The sequence below is a fragment of the Lissotriton vulgaris genome, chromosome 1_1, assembly GCF_964263255.1.
Source record: "Lissotriton vulgaris chromosome 1_1, aLisVul1.2, whole genome shotgun sequence".
Taxonomy (NCBI): domain Eukaryota; kingdom Metazoa; phylum Chordata; class Amphibia; order Caudata; family Salamandridae; genus Lissotriton; species Lissotriton vulgaris.
Genome location: NC_141685.1, coordinates 2,136,947,569 through 2,136,960,087, shown reverse-complemented (window position 1 = coordinate 2,136,960,087; position 12,519 = coordinate 2,136,947,569). Strand labels below are relative to the sequence as shown.

The window sequence follows — 12,519 nt, the reverse complement described above, 5'->3', positions numbered from 1 at the left end:
TCTCGCAGGAAGAGATCTTATGTTAGAGTGTGGGGGCTTGAACCTGCCCCTCTTCTCCATTGGCTGGCTTCCTAAACAGAGGCCAGCCATTGGAGGAGAGGGGCGTCACTCCGTTGAAGCCGGATTCGGGGGGTTGTTTTTTAGTTTTTCTCTCCTCTTCCCATTGGCTGGAATTTTACCTTCCAGCCAATGGGAAGAGGAGAGAACGAAAAACACGCCCCCGAATCCCAAAATTCTGCTGCGTTTCTCCAAGGCATTCCTGCCTCACCTCGGAGAAACATGGTGGTGTTTGTCTGCCCTCCTGACGGCTTGCAGCATCCGCCCGCCTCCCTCGCCGCGTCTTGCACTTCCTGGGCGCTGCAGAGCTCCACCGGGCAAGGGGGAGGAGTTTGTCCGTTATAAGCTCCACTGAAGCCGCACTCACTACTTTCAACTTACTCAACCACCGGAGCTGTCGGGAGTAACCGGGTGAGTATGAGGCACCGACTGGAGTATTTGTTTTGTTTATTGTTTGGAGGGAGAGTACGGACGGAGGACCCATAAATGCGGGCTATAGTAAAGTGCAGCATTTTGGACTTACCTGTGGTCAGCTTAAGCATACTCAGCCTTGGTTGGAGTGTGGGGGCCGTTTACCGAATGGCAGTTATTATGGATATGCTGCCGGTCCTCGGTGGTGTCTGCGCTCCCTGGACGCAGTGTTTCTGCTCCCTGGGCTCGGGGTCTGTGCTCCCCGGGTTCTCCGTGCTGACGGCGAGTAGCGCCCCATCCCCACCAGATGTCTACCTCGGTGAATGTGGTAAACAGCCCGGACCCCCGCCTCGCGGGCTCCACGCGGTCACTGGGAGAGGGTGCCAGGCAGATCCGGCCGGTTCCTGTCCCTGCTGTTCGCCGCATCGGAGGCAGTGTGGTATGGACACCACTTGTTTAAGTTGCAGTTTTCTTGTACAAGTGATAAGGAGTCCCTGTCTACTCACGTCTGTGGAAACTTTGCTGGTGTTAACTTGGCATGTGAGCGACGACCTCTCCGGCTTAGGTGTGTGTGTGTGTGTGTGTGTGCGTGGGGGGGTATTGGGCTTGCATAATGGCGGTTTTTGTATTGACACCAAAGTGGCAGCCCTTGCTTTGCCAATGGCAGGTGAACAATGGCTTCCCGTTTCCCCCTAGGATGATAATTCAATGGAAAGAATGTGTTCCAGCGGTATATGAATTTGCCGTTTTCACCGGCAGTAAATAACTGAATTTTAGGGTATACATGTACCACCCCTTAGGTTCGTATTTGTGTCCATAGTTGAATGGTTGTTGGTGGGGTGTGTTTTTTATTCTTTTCCCCTTCTACTAGCGGGTGTATATGACTGATATGAGCAATTTCGATGCCCCTCATCACATTCTGCAAAGGACGCAGGCCCCATAATTTTGCTTTATGCCACTGGGAAGCTCAGTGGGCAAAAACACCCATTGCAGATATGTGTAAATAAGCCGAATGTCACCGGTTCCTATCCTGTCTATTGCAGTCTTTCAGCTTTCCAAGGGCGTATGAATGAGTGGTAACGAGTAATCCGTATTATCCTAGTGCTATTAGCCTTTTGTGATCAAGCGCTTAATAAACACATAGATCATCAACCTGAACTGAATTGCGAACTTAAAGTTTTCTGTTTACACATACGGTGCTGGAAAGTAAAGCGTTCAAATCCCAGAATGCCTGATACAGCCTCCCTTCCGAGGTTGGTAAAGTGAGTAATATAAATTGGGCAATAGTAACGTTATTCGCAGTGCTTAGAAGCTGAGGGCGAGAGGTATGAAGCTCTGTACAAAAAAACAAGTTATTAATATTACTAATGTCCGTCTCCAGGGGAACCCACCGGCCTCAGCGCCCCCCCGTCTCCAGGGGAACCCACCGGCCTCAGCCCCCCCCCTTCCCTCGGCGTTAATGGCTCAGCTGTCCAGCCATGTTCACGGCTCTCAGGCTCGGTTGACCCCGATGGCCGGTCTTCAGTGGTGTGCGGTACTTTGCTCTCTGTCGTGTGGTGCCCTGACAGCTCGAGCTGCCTCTAAGGTTGAAGGGTGATGAGTACAGGCCTCAGTAAGGCCTGCGAGTGCAAAGGATTGCCCTTCTGTGCACGAAGTCCTCCGACTACACAAAGCATTCGGCACGGAAACTGGAAATACAAAAACATAGTTAAATAAACTTTTAAAGGTGGTCCTACAGCCCACACACCACTCTACAGTATTGTACAGGGTAGCACAAAGAACTCGAGTACACAGTCCCCTTTTAGACACAAAGAAGGGGCTCATAAGTAGGCGGGTACAACTCAAGACATGATTTACGACCATATATGGGCATTTCTGAACATGATCAATACATGGGTGGAGTTAACAGTCCTTAAGGCCCGCGAAAATGCACATTCCTATCTACGCTAATCAAAGACAGATGTGACTTCTACTGAGCATGCGCTAGACGCACAAAGGGCTATTTATAGACTGTTGCTAGGCAGATCCTAGGGGCGACTAGCGAAGAGGTAGGACTCATCACATGGCGAGCACATGGCAATATGTAGCAAACAAAATGGAGGACAGAAAACAAAAATGGAGTCTGACCGTATCAGAAATGGAGCGGGAAAACGCAAAAAGCGAAGCACGATATCATGTCTTTAGCTAATGCTTAACATTATCGCTGTTTTATTTACAACAGACGACCCTTTCAGCATTAGCTGAAGACATTCGGTTTTCTAGGATAATCCAAATACTCATCGTTAATGTCAATGCTCATCATTTCAGCTACCTCTCTAGTTATGCTTTTCTGGTGGGTAGCCTCAGTAACTGCTCTTTTATTAGGTACACAAAATGAAACACATAGGGAACATATCATTGGACTACATTGAATACATATACAACATGTAAAAATAATAGCAATAATTATACAGAGGCCAGTAAGAACTTTCCAACCCCATGTGGAGATCAGAGTCCAGAACCAACTGGAAAACGTCCAAGTTCCATTTTCAACATGTATATCAGCAGCAATCTTGTGTAATTTATTAATTGCCTTGTACTCAGAAGGAGTGTGATCAGGGATGAATACACAACAACTACTTCCAATAATTCTACAAGCACCACCTCTATCTGCTAACATCACGTCCAAAACCATTCGGTGTTGTAACGCAACAATTCAAGTAATTTGCAACTCTTCGGTGAGATTACCGAGAGCTGCGGCAGTTTAATTTGTTACGGCTTCCACTACTCTCGGTAATCGCCGTATCTTTCTACCATTCAGAGCAGCTCCAACAAAGAAAAATAATCCTAAATTGAAATCTATATATTGTTGCAGACTAGTGTCAGTGTGGTCTACATCATCAATAGACAAAGTCTGTTTGTATCTGTTTACAGTTACATTATTCAATAATTTCAAATCTTTATAATATGAGCAGGTGCTTATCCATCCGAACAAATGTACAAACAGTATCTTCCTGAAACTAATAATGTTGTTAGAACTCTTCCCCCTAGGCAGCCGTTGTTTTCTTCACCAGCGGGCCAAGACGGGTGTCACTACTCTAATGCAGGGCTGATCCCCCCCCCCCTTGCCTCATTGGCTCTCCGTTTCACTGACCTAGGAACCGTTCTGACAACTTATCACACAGCTGCAGGCTCTTTCCTTGGGCGTAGATTGTATCTCTTTGCTCCAGGAACAGTCGGGTCCGGGAAGTACTCCTCAGATTCGTCGGGTACCACAGCACGGCCTCTCCGCAGTCAGGATTTCTCGATGGTCAGTCAATACAGCAGGCTCCACCAGGCCAGGTTGCACCTTCCGGCAATGTACGGAATGGATCCAGTTCTTCCGGTTGGTGTCTCGGACAGCTGTTCTCGTGGCAAGAAGAACCTGCTCGGGACCACACCACCTCTGCTCCAGACTGCTCGACCTCTCGAATGACTTTGAGGACGAAATCACCAGGCCGGAGATTATGGCCTGCACCTGTGGACCGGTCAGGGAGTGCTTCTCGAACCTGTTGATGAATGGAAACCAAACTCAGTTAATTGTGCCAAATAGTCATTCATTAAAACACAAGGTACATCATACACTGAGCTTGGCTTGGGCACTCCCCATATATTCATGGGACGCCCGAATACGATCTCATAGGGCGTAAGGCCCGTCCGAGAGTGTGGTACTGATCTGATAGACAATAATGCCAAAGGCAAGGCATCTGGCCAAGTCAAAGAAGTAGAAGCTTGTATCTTTGCTATTTTAAGCTTTAGAGTACCATTGTACTTTTCCACCAATCCTGCTGATTGCGGGTGGAACACTGCATGAAATTTCTGTTTGATTCCCAATCCTTTCAGGACATACTTAACAACGTCTGCTATAAAATTAGGCCCGTTGTCACTCCACAACAATCTACAAACACCATACTGAGGAAAGAATTCCTTCAATAACACCTTTGCCATAGTGATTGCAGTATTGTCCTTCGTAGGTATGCTTCAATCCATTTACTGAACGCACAAACCACAACTAAGACGTATTTTAGATTATTGCATCGTTCCAGCTGAATATAATCCATTTGCAATACTTCAAAAGGTGCAGTAGGTGTTGCAAATCCTCCTGCTGGAGTTCGTGTCCCTTTTCCTGGATTGTACTTAAGACCAATCATGCAAGTCTGTACTACTCTCTTAGCCGTGCTAGCAATCTCTGGATGCTCCCAAACTTGCGTAAGTAATTTCACAATTGCCGAAGCTCCAACATGTGCTAGCCCATGTGCCATCTAAACCATAGGTTGTACAAAGGCTGTGGGTAACTTCCACTTTTCCATTTGTTTACTTCTCCAACAACCTTCATCATCCAACTCTCCATCCTTGGACCATTGCTCCCGCTCTATCAGAAGCAGTCCTCTGTGTTGATCCCATAGATAAAGTAATGCATCATCTGTTTATAGGAAAATAATGTGGAGGTCCTGTGCCAGAGTGATGTTCCACTCCTGTGCCCTGGTATGGAACATGCTCTCCAAAGGCTCACTAGCTAAGGAAAAGAATAGTGGCGAAAGCCGGCATCCATACCACAGACCCCTGTGGATACCCCATGTCCTAGAAAACCCTCTCCCCATCTTAAATCTTGTAGGAGGGTCTACATAGAGTAATCTCACCCAGCAAATGTATTTATCACCTAACCCCATCCTGCGTAAGACCCAGAACAGGTATGGCCGTACTAGTGTGTAAAAGGCCTACTCAATATCCAGAGAGCCCACCATAGCTATTACATAAGAGCCCCTTTAGGTTCATTTGAGTGTGCCTTCCCTGAATAAACCTTTTTGGTCAGGGTGAACAAGGGCACGAGTCAAAGGGCCAACCTATTGGCCAGTTGCTTCCCCGTTATCTTGTACTCTGAGTTCAAAAGTGAGAGTGGTACGTAGGAGTGTACATCTAATGGATTTCTGACTGTTTTTGTAGTTCTGCTATCGGCACAGCCTTTGTGGTTTCCAGGAGAACCCCTCTCTCTACCAAATCATTGTACATTTTTAGCAATGTAGCAGTCAGTTGGGCCCTGTATGTGGCATACAACTGTATCCATAATCCATTTGTGCCAGATGCTTTTTCCTTGGCAAGCAAGTCAATAGCCGCGTTGTTATCCTGAATGGCTGATGATTCTTCCAGTGCTCATCTTTGCTCATTGTTTAGTTTGGGGAACCTTGTACCCTGGAGAAAAAAGCTCGGTTCTAGCTGATTCACGTCTGCTGAGTACATTGACTTATAGTACTTCGAGAATACTTTGTTTATTTCTAATTGAGTGTGTACCAAATCTCCAGCTCAAGTTCTGAAAGCAGTTAGTGGGTTTTCTGTTTCTCAAGTTCTGATAATGCTTATTGGTTTTCCTTTTGCTTCCCTATCCACTAACTATGCTAACAACTAAACTGCTCAATCTCCCACCGAATGTTGTCGCCTACATATTTTTATATAGTCAATGCCTCTTACCCATCCACAAGGTCTCCATGCGCCCTCATTGCTTCCACTTTGTGTTCAGCCACTGGTGTCCAGTATTATAGCATTTCCAAGTCCTCTTCTTTGCATTTTTGAGTTAATTGTCATTTTGACCCTGTAAGCGGTCTTCCAGCTCACCCCTCTTACTAAAGCCATAAAGCCTTAAAGGTGTCCTAGTTGATGGCTCCACGGTCACTGTGCCCTCATTCTCCCTGAAATAGTGTTTGATGTGGTTCCCTACCTCCAAGTGAAAACATGATGACGTACCTTTGCAAACAAACTCCAGTCTGACAATATGCGGCTTGATATTGCGAATGTTGAACTTCCCACGTTTCCCCCAACTTGACCAAATACATATCAAGCCATGTGTGAATCTAGTGCATGGGGGAGTCTGTGGCCCCTGGGAGCATTTCCAACCAGGCCACTGTCCGCTCCCTCTGCCTCCTCCATTCAGCCAAGTAGTGTATTTATGTTGTGCAGTGGGATCACTGCAAGGGGGCTATTGACCTGTCTTTCAACATGTCTGTGACAGATCACACGTCTAAAACATATAGCGGTTCAGGTCCTGAAGGTCCTGTGTATGATTTGTTTTGGGTGCATTAAGACTCATCAATGTCAGATGTTTACATTCCAGTGCCTCCACCGCTATGGTGTACCTGCCTTCAGTGTCAATATATGTAATGTCCACTGTATATGGGTCTGGCATAGATAGCGGACAATATATATCACGCATCAAACACATAGCACTTGTGGTCCTAAGGGTATTGTGTTTGATTTAAGTTTGGCGCTTAGCGACTCATCAATGTCAAATGTTTACCTTCCAGTGCACCCATCACTGTGGAGTCCTAGCTTACTAGTCCAACAGAGATGCCTGTAGAGAATACTGCTAGGCAAAAGGGGTATTAGCTCCTGCAGACAGGCAATTGTTGCTTACCTCAACAGGATCAATTTGCAACTATGTATTGCTTTTATGAAGTTTATGATGCTGGTGAAAAACACATCCGTGAAAGCCAGTCAAGAGTTCATTCAATTCGGCTGATATAGCCATCTGCATGAAATATGAAGAAAATAAATCGCATGTCTTGTGATGTTTTACCAAGTTACTGTTGTCCCTCTGTTGCTGCATTAACTATCGTTAATTTCCCTAAATGATCAGTTTTATTGGTTTTTAGTCATTGTTTGATGAAATGTATCTTAAGTTACTGCTGCCCCACTGTTGCTTCATGAATTGTCGCTAATGTTTTGGACTCTAAAAGATAGACGTGTTTGCACTGTTAAGAATTTTCCTTTTTATTGCTAAATCATTGTAATCTGAAGAAGTTTTACAGCACACAGCTGGCTGTTGGGCAATCGATAATAATGTATTCAACACCGTTGCTGTTATAATTTGACAGATTTTAGTGTTCTGAACTGCCAGATTGTAACAGTTTTTATTAACTATATACAATAGTCATCTACTATTGGTAGACTATGGAGGGCCTGCCTTTAGTGGCGAAATATGTTGTACCCACTACATATGGGACCTCCGGTGGTCTCCGGATTAATGCCCCCTTTAATATGTGGAGTTGGCGGTGTCAGATATTTTGCCACCATTTCAGTCCGACTCCGCAGATGTCAAGTGGATCTCCTGTAAACATGCAATCTGTATCTTCCTGAAGCTCGTTAGAATTCTATGACACTCCGCAGTAGCACCAAGGCACCCCATGTTCAAATGTATCAGAAATAAATCAATCTCTCCTTTCCCATTCCTTAGTGTGGGAAGGAGCGCTTCAAGTTACTTTGTAGCTATTTGTCACTAATCGGACTTGGAAGTGTATCTCTGCTATAAAAACAAAAGTTCTGCTACTGACATGACCAGTGTATTTTTCAACCCACCCTCCAGCTGAGGGTTGTTGATCTACCTTGGAACCAGCATAGTTACTAAGAACATAGGGTGAATTACTTCCCATGCAGTGTAAATCGTGCAAGTGTGCGTGTGTCAGGAGGACTAGTAATTGTAAACAAAGTGCTATGACAAAGCTTGTCACTATTAATCATTGATCTTTTGCTGCCTGCCATTGTGCCCCCGAACAGAATTTGCTGACCCTTTCCCCTCCGCACCCCAGGGATACCACCCTTAACCTGTACATTCAGTGTCCACCCACCCAGCACACCTGTGGCTACTCAACCCTTCTCATGACATGCAGTTTGCAGTCATCTGAGTCAGTTTAGGGCCTCAGACTAACACACCCGAGATTGTGGCTTCATCAGTATCTGCATTGTCCTCCAACTCTCCCTCTTCCGATTCTGAGGGCGATTGATTTTGTGTCCTGCCGTGTAAAAACTTTTCAACTATTTGGGCCCTCCGCAGCAGCATACTTACTGGAGGGTTGACCCTTACCCCTAGCCACATCCCCTCTCCTGCGATGTCCAGTTCTGCTCATTGGTCTTCCTTCTCTGTTGAGGGTGGGCTGTTTGATCCCTATACTTAATATCCAAGACCAAGTGTTTTTGGGGGACATTTGGACCTTGCCTTCCACCATCCCCTAAGTTTGGCAAGGAACATCAGTGCAGATTAGATAAGATGGCACAAACGCATAACCTCAAGAAAAGTTTGACGTCTTGGTACCAGAGTAGTGTAATCTGGAAAATGTGGATTTGGGAACTTTCAAAATCCCAGAGATATTCAAGATATAGTCTCAGTAATTCATGATCTTTGCTATCAGAGGTCGGGCGGCACTGCTCCAGCACCCTGTGCGCCCGTTCAGTCTCAAAATGTTGTGGTGAATGCCGTTGTAGACATTCTGTATCAACTGCTCAATAACTACTCAGGAGCCTGGCCTTTGGAGTTCTCTGGGATTCTTAGTAGGAGCACTTTGCTCCGACAGGAGCGACCTTCTGTGTTTCCATTAATGCAGAGAGTTCCTTTAGCTGGGCCTGTAGGTCCCCCACTGTGGGCCGCAAGGAGGATAAAGTAGATTAGTTGATGGTAGCTGTTTCTGATAATTTTTTCATGGGCTGCTCACACAATGTAGCAGTCTCGTATCCTGCAGCATTGTTTTAAGTGTCCTTGATGGTCTGTCGGATGGCCTCAAACGTGCCCTTCTAACCGTCCAACGGGCAACATCAGTGGTTACAGCCATTTGTGCTGGAGCCTCCCGTCCTTTATCTCCTGTTGGTATCTTGTCTGGTCTGGGTTTCACCATCATGAAGGGGGGCTACTTTCCACCCGAACTTCCCCTATTTTCAGTTCAGGCAGCTCACTGGCAGGGCCATACAGTTTGCCTCCTCCATGCTGCCCTAGTTGTCCATTCCTTTGCAGTACACTGTTCTGGTCGGTGCTGCTTCTGTTTGAAGTAATTTGCAGGGGGCTCTCAATAGAATATTACGAGAGCCTTCCAGGGATGTGCCCCCAGTTCTAATGGTTCGTTTTTATTTGCTGTGTGGATCTTTCTGTTCCAATTTGGGAGTAGGGGCGTCCCTGGCACCAACGGGCAGTTATAATCTCCACTCGCTACAGTTCTATAGAGGGCGGAAACAAGTTCTGCCTGCCTCTGTGGGGCCATAACAGCATCACGCTCCTCAGTCTCGTGGGCACGGGTGTGAGTGAGGCCTCCAATTATTGTATCGGCTGCCACAGGGAACTTGGATACGATTGTCCAAGATGCCTCTATTCAAGCTAGCAGCGTTTTGTAAGGCTCCGCAGCCCACCACTCGCCTCCTATCCCTGCAGCTATCTTAACAATGCACCCGGGCTCAGGAGAGTTTGCACACCAGCAGTTCACAACACTGCATGTAGAAGGTCTCGGCACCCCTAGTTCTTGTGGTCACTGGCTGCATCTGGGGCTCACCGCAGGGTTTAATCCATTTCATCTGGTGCACCAGAGCGATGCGGTGGCGAGTCTCTTTCCATCGCACTCTATTCCATGCCCCTGACGTTGCATAGCTTTCATATCCAAATATGTTCCTTTCCCAATACGTTTGTTTCAGAAGAGCATCTTGAAAACACCCACACATGTTTGAAATCTTATCACCACCATATCGGAGGACTCGGGAGGTGGGAGGACATTTTTGTATGCTGTTTTTAACAAATTATAGAATGATTTGAACTTAAGCATTTACCTATCATGCTTTCTCATAGTGTATCCAGTAGTAAGTGCAAGATTTGAACATGGTTCCTCAGTTTCTGAAATCTAGTAGCTTGGCTTGTTTGCTCTTTGTACCCCTCCATCTTAAAGCTTTGACTGTCACATTCATGCAGACCTAGACATTTTGTAAAGTGTACTTTTTGATACGTCTGTACCTACTCCTCTCACAATCTAATGAAGAAAAGCTTCAAAGCACACTCCACATTTTGAATTACCCCAGATATTCTCTCTTTTTAGCCTCCTTCTATGGCATCACCATGAAAGCAGAGTCCTCATGACGTATGATCCGTTTTCAGGGAGGGTCATTACTATAATTTGGAGCTGTGATGATATAATTGCAGCACTGGTGAAAATGGAGGAACTGTTCATGGAAGCAATATTGTTAATTATAACCTATTGTTCTTACGTGTCCGTTTTTAGAGCGGAGTTTGATATAAATTTGAATCCATTTGAAACCTTCATTACTGTGTGCAAATGAACACTCACACCACCAGTTTCAAGAGACATCCAATTTTAATGAACTTGTCGGGTGGTAAAAGTATTAATATTTACGATTTGCATTTAACATGACATTTACTGGCTTCTGTGTGATAATATAGATTGTAACATATCACCCATGAGAAATCTAATGAGAACAGGGTTTTTAGGATGGGGGAAAATACTGGGCGCACAGCCCTTATTTAAACGCAAAAGTGTTATGTGGTAATAGTAAGGACGGAGGTGCAGACAAGTAAGGGGAAGAGCCCTATAACCCCTCAATAAGTGTGTGGTGAACATCACACGCTAAACAGAAACCAACGAATGCCTGTTGCACAACTCCAAAGGAAAAGTACAGAAATTCCATACCTGATGGACACTTCAAAGATCCAATCGCTGCTGTCAGAATGAACACCAATGTTTTTAAGACTAAGCGGTGTGCCTTGTTCCAGAACAATACAAAAGGGGGTGGTGATGGACGGAGCATCTGAAACAATCAAACACTCACACCCAGTCAAAAGATCTGGGTTTAATCCATCACCGTTCTTTAGCCCACTCTGCCACCCCAGTTCAGACATGGCTATATGCAAATCAGTCTGACCCTGTGCCTCATGGGAACAGTCCAGCCCGAACTGCCAAGCTATGTCTTCCCTGGACCGGAATCAAGCTTCCGAGGACCGGTTTCTGGCATTCCAGCCGTCTTCAGCCCGGCTTGCTTGAATCCAGTGGCAAAGTGAGCAAGGTACTCACGTCTGAGCATACCCTGCCACACTTATGACGGCCAAAAGCGGTACAAAAGGGGGTGGTGATGGACGGAGCATCTGAATCAATCAAACACTCACACCCAGTCAAAAGATCTGGGTTTAATCCATCACCGTGAGTGGTTGATTGATTCAGATGCTCCATCCATCACTTTGCCACTGGATTCAAGCAAGCCGGGCTGAAGACGGCTGGAATGCCAGAAACCGGTCCTCGAAGCTTGTTTCCGGTCCAGGGAAGACATGGCTTGGCAGTTCTGGCTGGACTGTTCCCAGGAGGCACAGGGTCAGACTGATTTGCATATAACCATGTCTGAACTGGGGTGGCAGAGTGGGCTAAAGAACGGTGATGGATTAAACCCAGATCTTTTGACTGGGTGTGAGTGTTTGATTGATACAGATGCTCCGTCCATCACCACCCCCTTTTGTACCGCTTTTGGCCGCTATAATTGTGGCAGGTTATGCTCAGACGTGAGTCCCTTGCTCACTTTGCCACTGGATTCAAGCAAGCCGGGCTGAAGACGGCTGGAATGCCAGAAACCGGTCCTCGGAAGCTTGTTTCTGGTCCAGAGAAGACATGGCTTGGCAGTTCGGGCTGGACTGTTCCCATGAGGCACAGGGTCAGACTGATTTGCATATAGCCATGTCTGAACTGGGGTGGCAGAGTGGGCTAAAGAACGGTGATGGATTAAACCCAGATCTTTTGACTGGGTGTGAGTGCTTGATTGATTCAGATGCTCCGTCCATCACCACCCCCTTTTGTACCGTATTGTTCCGGAACAAGGCACACCGATTCGTCGTTGGACTATACGCTTTTTGACGTTTTCCCGCATCGGGGCGACGGAACAACTGGGAGCCTACACACTCCCTTTACTTTTCCGCCTAATTCATTGGACACAGATTACCTCACATACAAACAAGAATTTCCTTCTTGGAGAAAACGTACACAGTTCGCATAGTTTTAGATCTATTTTAAACACGAATCACCGACCAGCAATACTCATTGTAAGAATCGCGCAGACTGCGATCTGGACCCACATCTGATTACCTGGTCTCGAGCGGGGCCGGGTTGGAATTATCACCGGTCAAGCGACCTGTGGTCCGCTACCTCTATCATTCAGTCCTGAGGAGTCGCGGAATCATTACATTCCTATGCGACGAAACACGTGTCGGCTGGCTAGCAAGATTTATTAAAAGAA

The 12,519-nt window shown here is 46.2% G+C and overlaps 1 protein-coding gene across 6 annotated transcripts in view; it reads left to right on the top strand.

Moving 5' to 3' along the window:
• Positions 1–12,519, top strand: part of ARFGAP3 (ARF GTPase activating protein 3) — a 520,570-nt gene that overhangs the window by 450,909 nt on the left and 57,142 nt on the right. The gene's annotated exons all lie outside the window — the stretch shown is intronic.